This window comes from Macaca nemestrina, chromosome 2 (assembly GCF_043159975.1).
Source record: "Macaca nemestrina isolate mMacNem1 chromosome 2, mMacNem.hap1, whole genome shotgun sequence".
Classification (NCBI taxonomy): domain Eukaryota; kingdom Metazoa; phylum Chordata; class Mammalia; order Primates; family Cercopithecidae; genus Macaca; species Macaca nemestrina.
This window is the reverse complement of record NC_092126.1, coordinates 179199052-179210461: the sequence shown is the minus strand read 5'-3', so window position 1 is coordinate 179210461 and position 11410 is coordinate 179199052. Positions and strand designations below refer to the sequence as shown.

Below are 11410 nucleotides of genomic sequence, written 5' to 3'. Positions count from 1 at the left end.
CACTGAAAGTGCCATTTTGTGGACTAATGCTGAAAAGATGAAAATACCTATTCCAATAAATATTGCAATACAAATGAGTAAATAGTATTTTATTTGAAAACTGAAAGTAAATATCAAGCAAAATGTTGTTCTTAATACAAAATCCCTCATTAATATTTCTAGTCTCCAGTCTTATTTTCAACACGCTTAGTGAACCATATGTTCCTTCTAAGAGATAGTTTGGTAAATTTGTCTTTCTCAGGAAAAGCAAGCATGAGAGGAGTAAGATGAACCGGTGATGGTGTTTTCTGTTGTTATTAGTCTTGGTAGAAATCATGAAGAGCCTAATGTAGTTGAACTAAGTAAGCCATATGGAAACAGAAAGAAGTCATATTCCTTATTGGATTCCACATAAATAAATTCTACATGTAAAAAGAACTACAATAGAATCGTAAATGATTCCCTCTGTTAAAGAAATACTGACGGAAACATTTCAGAATAATGCAAATAAGATAAAGAAGAACATATAAAACTGAAACTTAATGGTAGAATAAGTTTTATCCTATTGAAGTGACTTTTAGGTAAAACTAAATGCTAGAATTTGTTTTTGTGTTTTAAGATTTTCATCAACCATCACAAATGAGTGAAACCAACATACTCAATCAGAAAATAAATTACACTGTTCTAACAACTATTTTTCCTAGATAACTTTGTATTAAATATAAAGCTGAAACAAATGTTGACATCAAATAATCCAGAAAGGTTTAAGAAAATTATTACTTTTAAAAAATAACCTGTGTTAGAAAGTTAACAGTATTACAGATTGCAAAATAGATAGGAAAGTGAAAAAAAAAAAAAATACATAGATTCCCTGTGTCTATAATTGCTGAGAATTATCTGAATGCAACAAATTCCATAATGTTTAAATGTCAACCTTAAAGTATTGGAAAAAACTTCTATTTGTGCTGGTTATGAAAATCAGCTAAATGAAACAAAAATCTTAAAATGAATATTGTTATAGTCCTGTAAAATGATCTCCATATAGAAAAACACTATCGATCGCCAGGCGCAGTGGCTCATGCCTGTAATCCCAGCACTTTGGGAGGCCGAAGTGGGTGGATCATGGGGTCAGGAGAATGAGACCATCCGGGCTAACACGGTGAAATCCTGTCTCTACTAAAAATACAAAAAATTAGCCGGGCGTGGTGGCAGGCACCTGTAGTCCCAGCTACTCAGCTACTCGGGAGGCTGAGGCAGGAGAATGGCGTGAACTCAAGAGGCGGAGCTTGCAGTGAGCAGAGATCGCCCCACTGCACTCCAGATTGGGCAACAGAGCGAGACTCCCTCTCAAAAAAAGAAGGAAAAAAAAAAAAAAGAAAAAAAAAAGAAAAACACTATCGATCAATGCATGATCTAGGAAATTATTTGGGTCCTATCTTTAAAATATGGAAGTCCATCTTCTCCTATTTTTCTCTTCTTTATCTTAGTGAATTTCAGCAAAATTACACTTTATAAATAGTTGTGTTGACATCCTTGAGGGCAGTGAATCTGGAAAGAAACCATTAGGAGTCTTTTGAAATATTCAGTGGAGAGGAATAGTAATTCTAGAAATATTTTGAAGGTAGAATCAATATGGTTTGGTCAACAATGGAATGTGTAAAGGTAATTACAAGGAGCTTATTTCTCGTTTCACTACATTGAACAAAATTATAAAGGTATCATACATTTATTTTAAAACAAAAATAATTTTAAAAATTAGATAAGCCACTTATCTGTGTGTGAGGATGTGTGTGTGTGTGTGTGTATGTGTGATGAGATGTGACTCATGTTATGGGTGACATTATAATACACAGTCAATAAATTAATGTATAAGCTAATTTTTATAGTAATTAATTATACTATCCAAACAAGTTTTATATACTTGAAATTTTATTACAATGTATATATACCCTGTACATGCTTCTTTACCATTAATTTTTCTCCTATAACATTATTTAAATAGGTATATATGTTGGTAAAATATTTGGATATAACATAAATTATTTAACCAATCCACTATTTTTAGAAGTGTAAATGGTTTGCAGCATTTTACTATTAGAAGCAATGCTGCAGTATACAATAATTTATGATACATTTTCAGAAATGAAATTAAAGGGTATGTTTTGTAAAACTTGATAAATATTCCTAAATGTTATAACCTTCTAAATAAATAAAATTCATATTAAAATTGTACATTTTTTCTTAGACGGCAACCCTGAAATCTGCATGTGGCAAAGTGTTCTCTCTCTGGATTCAACTCTAATTATTAATAATTTGATGTAGAGTTATATTTAAAGATTTTAAAATAATTACCTGACAAGGCAAAATTATTATCCATTGTTCTAATACTTGAATCCCTGTTTAAATTTCTCTAATCTTGTACTTAGTCACTTTTTATGTGACCCGATATATTGGTACAAATTATATTACCTCCCAGGCACGCCACTTGAGAATGGAAAATTCTCTCACCAAATTCTTCTTTGCATTGATATTGTTCTTTGTCTAGTCCTTGTGTATTGCTCTGGGGGCAAGCAAAAAAAGTTTAGTTTATCTTCTTTTTAATATATACATATATTTAATAGGGTTTTGTTTCCACCTACTTACCACCTTCCTCCTCCTCCTCCTCCTCCTCCTCCTCTTCTTCTTCTTCTTCTTCTTCTTCTTCTTCTGCTGTTTTTTTTTTTTTTTTTTTTGTCAACTTCATATGACATGATTTGAACTTCTGCCAGAGACTAGCCACTTTTTCCTTTACCCCCTGCTTATTTTTTTATTGTGGTACCTAGACCTAAAAGGAATCTCCCAGTTATCTTTTGAATAATAAAGAATAAAATTAAGCTTATCGTTGCTAATTGATTATCATGCAACATGTATTTACATTCCATTTATTGGCACGAACACCTATTAGATCAAATTAAGATTTATTTCAACTAAAATTCTTCCCTTTACCATGATATTTAAAAGCCTATATATTTCTATTTTTATTCTGTGCCTTTGTAGCTTCTCTCTATATCCCTCACGCACCATGTTTCTTTGAGGCATGAATTAAAACATCTGGCGAATAGGGATACAAAAGTGATTGTTCAATGCAGGATAGTCTAGCTTTTAAAACGTTATTTTTTGGCCACTTTATGAGATATGAAACCACCATTTTTTGTGCTATTTCCCATAATTTGGAGAAAATGCTACATATCCAAATATTATGAATAAATATTAAATTATTTAATAGCCTAACTAATCATACGACTTTTAATATAGCAACAAATAATACATGAAAATGAAAAATTTTATCTGTAAATACACCTGGACATTTTTACTCTTGTAGAAAATTGTTGCTTGACTATGTTTCATACTGCCTCATTTTCATTTTCAGATTTGAAATTTTTTCAGCTTATTTATTTATTCAATAACTATTTACCTCAGTAAAACAACTTTGTGACAGCAGTTTTCCAGGTACTGAGAATAAATCTGTAAATAAAACAACTCAATATTCCTATGCACATGGAGTGTACAAACTAGTAAGGAGAAACAGGCAATAAATAAACAATTTAAATCTATAGCCTGTCATATGATGATAAAGATTATGGAAAAATTCTAGCAGGGAAGAACATTAAAGAGGGCAAAGGTCAGGGTACCATTGTTAATAGGATGCTCAAACAAGATCTCACTAACAAAGTGCCATTTGTGTGAAAATCTGAAGGAGAGATAAAATAAATGAATCATGCAGAGATTTGGCTAAAGAGCATTTGAGATTTAGAAAATGAGCCAGACAGAATCCATGAGACAGGCACATGCCTGGCAAGGAAGCCAGTATGATTTGGGAGGGAATAGGATGTGAGGTTAGAGGAAAAAGAGAGGGCCAAAGAATGAAAATTCTTGTAGGTGACTTCTTGTAAATTCCTTGGCTTTTATTCTCGCAAAGATGGGAAACTATGAGGAGTTTGAGAAGAATGAGAGTATTTGTCTTATATTTTTAAAGGATCACTCTGACAGTGTTCGCTTGAGAATAGACTCTTGTGGGCTAAGAGTAGAAGCTGACACAGTGATAAAGTCTGGTGCTTTATTTTTGCAGCTTATATATGCTGGAATTTTATCTTGCCAAGTATTGCCTTATGTTGCTACTTATTTACAGCTGCATAAAATCCTTTTCCACAATGGCATCACCTGATGTTCTGTGGTTTTCTTCTATATTACAACGGATAAAAGATATGGCCCCCTTGAGGAAAGATAAATGACAAAGGTGAGTGGCAAGGTAATTACAGAAAGGTTCTCTCTATGTTTTATAAGCTTTAATTAAGTCCTACAATATCCTTCTCTAATGCACAAATACTGTGAAACCAATTTTATAGAGGGTGAAATTGAGGCAAGCTGAAAAGTAACCAATCAAAAAAGTTCCAAGACCGGAATTGTTTTTCTCTATGGAAAATATGTGCATCCTTTTTTTTATGGATGAAAACCTTGTTTCTATCTCCATCAGTTTTTCTTACTATTTTCTTGATGCTCTGCTTTTGGCTGACAGACTTTCTTTTCCAGGAGATAATTAGGAAGTAGAGTCATGTGAGGAGCTGAACTGAGCTCTAGTGGTCATAACATGGTAGGTAAACTGTTGGAGATTAATTGCTTGCTGACACTGTCACTGCTGAGCACTCAGAATGTTTTAGCTTTACTGGTTTCATTAAATGTGCAGTAAGAAAATTGTTTGGGCTGTTGAAAAATTATTCATGTAGCTGAAGGAAGAGTAAGGATGTGAAGAAGCAAAGTTAGTGGCAAATCCCAGATATTTTAAGGTGTTTCATCGTGAGAGGCAGTTTAAATATTATAAAAGACATGTAAAGAATACTGACTATTGAATTTTTCCTGATTTTGATTCATTTTATAAAAAATATTTTGAGGAACATGTCTTTTTTGTTGAGATCTGTGTTGTGCACATGGGAGATAAGAACGTAAACTAAGGCCATAGTTCAGAGCAGAAGCAAAGAAGTCAGCCACCTTGTATTTAAATGTAGCTTCTGCCACTCAATGTTTGTAATACCTTGTAAACACTACTAGACCTCTTTGTGTCTCATCTCTTCATCTATGAAATGGTAATAATTATAACATCTTACTGAGTTTTGTAAGACAGAAATAGATAATATATATTCTTAGAATAAATATAATAAGAGCTCAATAAGTGTTATATGATTGGTATTGTCATATTCATATAAGGCATGCCCCTGCCTCAAGAAGTTCGTATTCTATCCTGAACTATAAAAATAAGGCCTTTCAAAGAAAATGTGACGTATGTGATAAAGCAGGTGGTTCTACAGAAGTTCAAAGTAGGAAAGGATGAGTAATCTGGTACAATGGCCAGAGAATGATGTAGAAGGCTTTAATTGTGAGCCAAGCCTTGAAAAAAATGTATTAGAACTATGGTTCCAACAGATATAGTTCAAGGAGAATGGCAGCTCAGAGAACAGAAGGAACCTGTGTAAAATTGAAAAAGCTGCAGTGAGTTTTCATATTTTATAAGAGAGAGGTAAAATAAGATCCTATGTTAAGGTATGACTCGACTATGGAGAACACAAAAGGCCACATAGGTGACTTAGAACATTGGAAGCTTTTGAGGAGATCTCACTTTATTTAAGAAGTGCTTACAAAATAAAATGGCGGCAGAGGCCAGGAGAGATGCCTAGTTGCAGTCTGAGTGAGCCAGTATGGGGTTGATTTAATAAAAACCTTCCAATTGTGAGCAGCCAAAACTACAATGAAGGCAGTTGGACAAAAAAAAAATTGTTTAAGTTTTCCTAAAAAATTACTAAAGACTATAATAACAGATTAGATATAGGGGAAGACACCGAGGAAGCCTGGGATGAGTGACAGTGGCTCCAAAATTTTAGATAAACTGGAAAATGTTGACAGAGACTCGGAAAATATCAGGAGTCACTGGAAGAAGGGGGTGAGTTGGACAGATAGGTCAGTTAAAATTTGGAAATGTTAAGATTACTATGACATTGGAGATTCAAGTGGAAATTGCCATCCATTGGACTGGAGTTCAAGAAAAGTAAGATAGATATAAAAAAATATGAAAAAGATATAGAGTTTCTATCATGTATTCAAACTAAAATAGTTTCAACATGTTTCCAGTAGATTTTTTTTATTATAACATTCAGAAAAGGATGGAAAAACCAGTTAAGTCTAATTACAACCTATGAACACAGGGGAAAAAAAATTCATTGTCACATTAAGCAAGAAGTCAAAAAATAACAAATACTTAACCGAAATTTCTCTACTGTAAACCCACTTTTCTTCTTTCTCAACCTAACATCTATGTATAAACTAAATCAAGCAGCTGAATGGGAGGATCTTTTGAGCCCAGGAGTTCCAGGCTGCAGTGAGCTATAATCGTTATAATCATGTCACTGCACTCCAGCCTGGACAACAGACAAAGACCCATCCCTTAAAAAAAAAAAAAAAAAAAAGTATAGAACTTTTATTTTTGATTCAGAACCAACCATTCTTTCATCTCTTAAGAACTTAAATTCTATTAAGTAGCTGGGACTGGAAGAATAAATTGCATAAATCTATTTGGAGAAGTAACATGGAAAATTACAGTGTCACAGCCATTATTTCCTTATATTTTATTGGTTGTGATCTCCACAGAGGATTTAAATAATTGAATTTGTTACTTTTTTAAAATTTTTATTTATTTATTTTGAGATGGAGCCTTGCCTTGTTGCCTAGGCTTGAATGCAATGGCGCGATCTTGGCTCACTGCAACCTCCACCTCCCGGGTTCAAGCGATTTTCCTGCCTCAGTCTCCCAGCTAGCTGGGATTACAGGTACTGGCCACCATGACCAGCTAATTTTTGTCTTTTTTGTAGCGGCGGGGTTTCACCCTGTTGGCCATGCTGGTCTCAAACTCCTGACCTCAGATGACCCACCCACCTCGGCTTCCCAAAGTGCTGGGATTACAGGCATGAGCCAGCATGCCCAGCCGAATTTGTTACATTTTAAGACAGTAGTTCTGCTCTATGGGACTTTGAAGCAGAGGTGCAGGTGAATGGAGGAGATACAGTGCTTTACACTAAATGGATCCAGCCAGCTATGGTTTCCCAGCTCTTGAGCCTGCGCTTTATAGTTTCCTTTAAAACGGTTATATCTGCTCTGGGAAGGTAATGCCAATAATCAAGTTTATTAGATGTGTACATAAATAAAGTTAATAGTCCTTGAGAGGTGTCTTGAGGGCCCTTCAATGAGGAAAGGACATGAGATTTCAAGGCATGGGCTTCATAAAATCTCTTTTGGTTACTCAGATACATCCTGTAGTTTCTTTTTGTTTCAGGGTGAATTTGAGGGTACTTAGACAATTAGAGTGTTACTGTGAATACATCCCTAAATTTACTGTTTATTATCATGTAATATACCTTATTAAAATCTCCTTGCAAATTTTCAAATTATTTCTAATGCACATAGAGAATATGGCAGATTTTTAAATATTTGGGATACCAAATTGATTAAGAATATTAAATTCAATATTGAGAAATAATATGAATTAAAATATGTAAAATTTAAAGACTGTTTCAAACATGCCCTCAAGTATTAAAATTTTCCTAAATTTTATGTGAATCCCATTTTTAAAGTTGAGAATGAAGGAATTCTATTTTATGCTGATAAAAATCGATTGGAGTTCTCATACAAAGGTAGTCCCTCCCTTCACAAATTTAGTTGGGAAATTTCAAACACCATTCTGTGAGGATGCCAGGAATTATTAACTTCAAACTTTTCAGTCCCATTCCACACACATATCTTCACACAAAAAACTAAAGCACACAGTTACAGCAGATGTCACATAGCTAACAGTTGTGATCCTGGGATGTAAAATGTGACTTATATTAAAGGCTCTTTAAATATGCCCTTTGATTTTGTCATCATTTGAAATTTTTTACTGGTTAACTTTTTCCAAAGTGGCAGGTTCTTTCTATGGGTTTACTGTGAACTCTCTCCATGATTCTCCATCCACCACTTTACTCTCTTCTCTCCTCACTCCTGTATATTTTTATTGATTACTCATATAGAGAATTTAGCTATCTCTTTGTGTTTTGATCATCCTCAATAGTACTTACAAATTTATTTCCAATTATAAAATGATTTCCTGCCTATGATGAATTCTAGCATTATGTATTAAAATAGCAATTCATATTTTTCTTTTTCCTACAAAATGTTTAAGCATAATGTCATTCACATGACTTTATTAGGAATCTGGCTAAATATATTGCTTTACATTAGTGCAGTACAGCTCTGGACAAACTGTTTTTTCTCTTTTTAACTTCCTGGAATTTGGGGAAATATGGTTGCTCACACAATGAGTCTTGTCTTTTGTTTTCTAAATGTCCAATATGCTCAAAAAGGCACTGAAATCATTTAATGTAATATTTAAGCCCATTTATACTGACATTGCCTTAATGAATATGAAAATTGTTTGCATTTCAGCTGAATATCCTCACAGTTTTAATCTACAAATTCTAAGACCTGTATAGTATTAAAATTTTCCCATGTGATGAAGTAAGAAAAATAGCTATAAGTGGGAATTATAAAATGCAAGTATGTGATACTGTCTTGGTCCATTTGTGTTGTTGTAAATGAACACTTGAGGATGGGTAATTTATAAAGAAAATATATTTATTTGATTCACAGTCCTGCAGGCTGTAAAAGAAAAATGGCACTAACATCTGCTTCCAGTGAGGGCTTCAGACTGCTCTCACTCATGCTGGAAGGCCAAGAGGAACCAGCATGTGCAGAGATCACAAGAGAAAAGCAGAGAGATGGGGAGAAAAGTGCTAGACTCTTTTAAACAACCAGCTCTCACAGGAACTAGCTGAGCTAACATTCACTCAACACTCCACCTCCCAGAAAATATATGAATCTATTCATGAGGGATCCACTCTGATAACCCAAACACCTCCTACTAGGCCCCATTCCCAACACCAGGGATCAAATTTTCAACATGAGGCTTGTAAAGTCAAATGTCCAAACCATAGCAGATACTTATACAAATCTATAAATTACTTGTGTGAAAGAGATTTTAGATTTTTAGCTCAAAAAATGAATATATAGATTTTTTTTCAATGGATACTAGTAATTGAGTTTCTACCCTGAGATAAAAAAGGGAACAGTTTGTTATACCAGAATATTTCAAAGTAAATAGCACAGAAATATATGTGATTGTTTCTAGATGCTAAGTAGTAAGTACTTTTGATCAAGAAATGAAAAACCAAGTGGCAAAAAACACCCTACAAGGGATTATGAGAAACCAGACCAATACAAGAAATTGAGAAAAATCTGAATCTATGTTTAATATTTCATATATATGTTTTTAAATTAATGAATAATATTTCCACATTGTATGGGGTACATGAAATATTTTGTTAATTGCATAGAATGTGCAGTAATCGTCAGGATATTTTGGTTATTTATCACCTCAAGTGTTTATCATTTCTGTGTTGAGAACATTTCAAGTTCTCTCTCCTAGCTCTTTTGAAACAAACAAAGCATTATTATTAACTATAGCCACCATACTCTGACATCAAACATTAGAACTTATGTCTTCTATTTAACTATATGTTTGTACTCATTAACCAAGGAGGAGCTGGAGAGACAAGTGGTGGATCTGATAAAGAGCCAGGCGCTGCCGGCTGCGGAGCTTGCAGAGTACACCACGAAGATCGCACTCCTGGAAGAGGCACAGAGACGCAAGGAGCACGGCGGCGCAAGGAGGTGAAGTTGAAGAGTGGCAGCAGAGAGCCAGAGAAGCCCAGGATGACCTGGTGAAGACCAAGGAGGAGCTGCACCTGGTGATGACTGCACCCCCGCCCCCACCGCCCCTTGTATAGAAGACGGTGAACTACCATGTCCAAGACAGCTTGCAGGACGAGGGCTCGGAGCCCACGGACTACACAGAGCGGAGCTGTCTAGCGAGGGCATCCGGGATCACCGAAACGAGGAGAAACACATCACGGAAGCGGAGAACGAGCGCGTGCAGCGGCCTCTGCTGACGCTGAGCGGCGAGCTGTCCCAGGCCCAAGATGAGAATAAGAGGACTCATAATTACATCATCCACAATGAGAACATGAGGCAAGGTCGGGACAAGTACAAGACGTTGCGGCAGATCCGGCAGGGCAACACCAGGCAGTGTATTGATCAGTTCGAGGCCATGTAATGGCCAGGCCAGGACCGAGGGCAGAGACGCTCTGGGGCGGACGCTGCCGCCCTCACCCCCAGCCTCCTCACGCTTCTGTCTTTAGTGCTCCAATTCTAGGAACCTCCTCATCAGATCTCAGTTCCTTTTACAAGCAGTTACCCAAGAGAAACGTCCTGGTCTGAGAAGCAGTGCAGGCGTCCTGGTTTGTTTTCCCTGATTGTATCATGGTGCCAAGCAGGCCAGATTCTGGCTATTATTCTCCAATCACCTCCTGTGTTGTGCTGGGAGCAGGACTGATTGAATTAAGGAAAACGCCTGTAAAGTCTGAGTAACAAACTTCATGCTGGCCAGTGTGATACAAGATTCAATATCATTAAAGGAAACCATGTCGTGGCTTACACCTGTGCCATACTTTTTCTGTATTTGAAATAAACTCAAATTGATTGATTTTTTTTGTTTTTAATTTATATGAAGGATCCATCTTTGTATATTTACGTGCTTTTAGGGGTAAAACTTTTGGAAATTGAGTCTGACGCACTCTTGAACACACACAATGATTCTTTCCTCCTGTCACTCCACGCAGCTGACAGAGATCGCAGTGGTCACCAGCGTAAGCGGCGTAGGACACTCGGATAAATTTGAAAAAAAAAAAAAAATATATATATATATATATATATTGTTTTTGCTTAACAGTTAGAAGAATACATTGTTGGACTTATACACCTAATTAATGAACAGCTATATAGTATTTATATACAAGTGATAATACAGATTTGTAAAACATTAATTTTAAACAGGAAAAGTTTTGCTCTGTATATTTTGTTACCTTCACAAAATAAAAGAATTACATGTTAAAAACCAAAAAAAGGAAAAGATGTCAAAATGACAGAAGTTTTTACCTATCTATAACAAACTTGAACATAAACAATTTAAATTTCACAATTAAAAATTATTGACTGGTTGAATGGATTAAGGAAAAAAAAAAAAAACAAGACCCAATTACATGCTGCCCACAGAACTTCTTTCCACCTGTGAAGACACACATCGACTAAAAGTGGAGAAAAAAAAAAATCCACAAAAACGGAAATGAAAAGCATCTGAGAATAGCTACACTTAGATATAACAAAATTTAAACCTAAAAGTACAAAAAAAGACAAAGAAGGTCATTATATAGATTTAAAAAGTCAATTCAGCAAGATAATATAATAATGGTAAATA

General features: G+C 35.0%; 1 pseudogene; it reads left to right on the top strand.

The window, feature by feature from the left end:
• Nucleotides 1-5863: 5863 nt before the first annotated feature.
• LOC105477588 (ezrin pseudogene) lies at nt 5864-10210 on the top strand (annotated as a pseudogene).
• Nucleotides 10211-11410: the final 1200 nt, after the last annotated feature.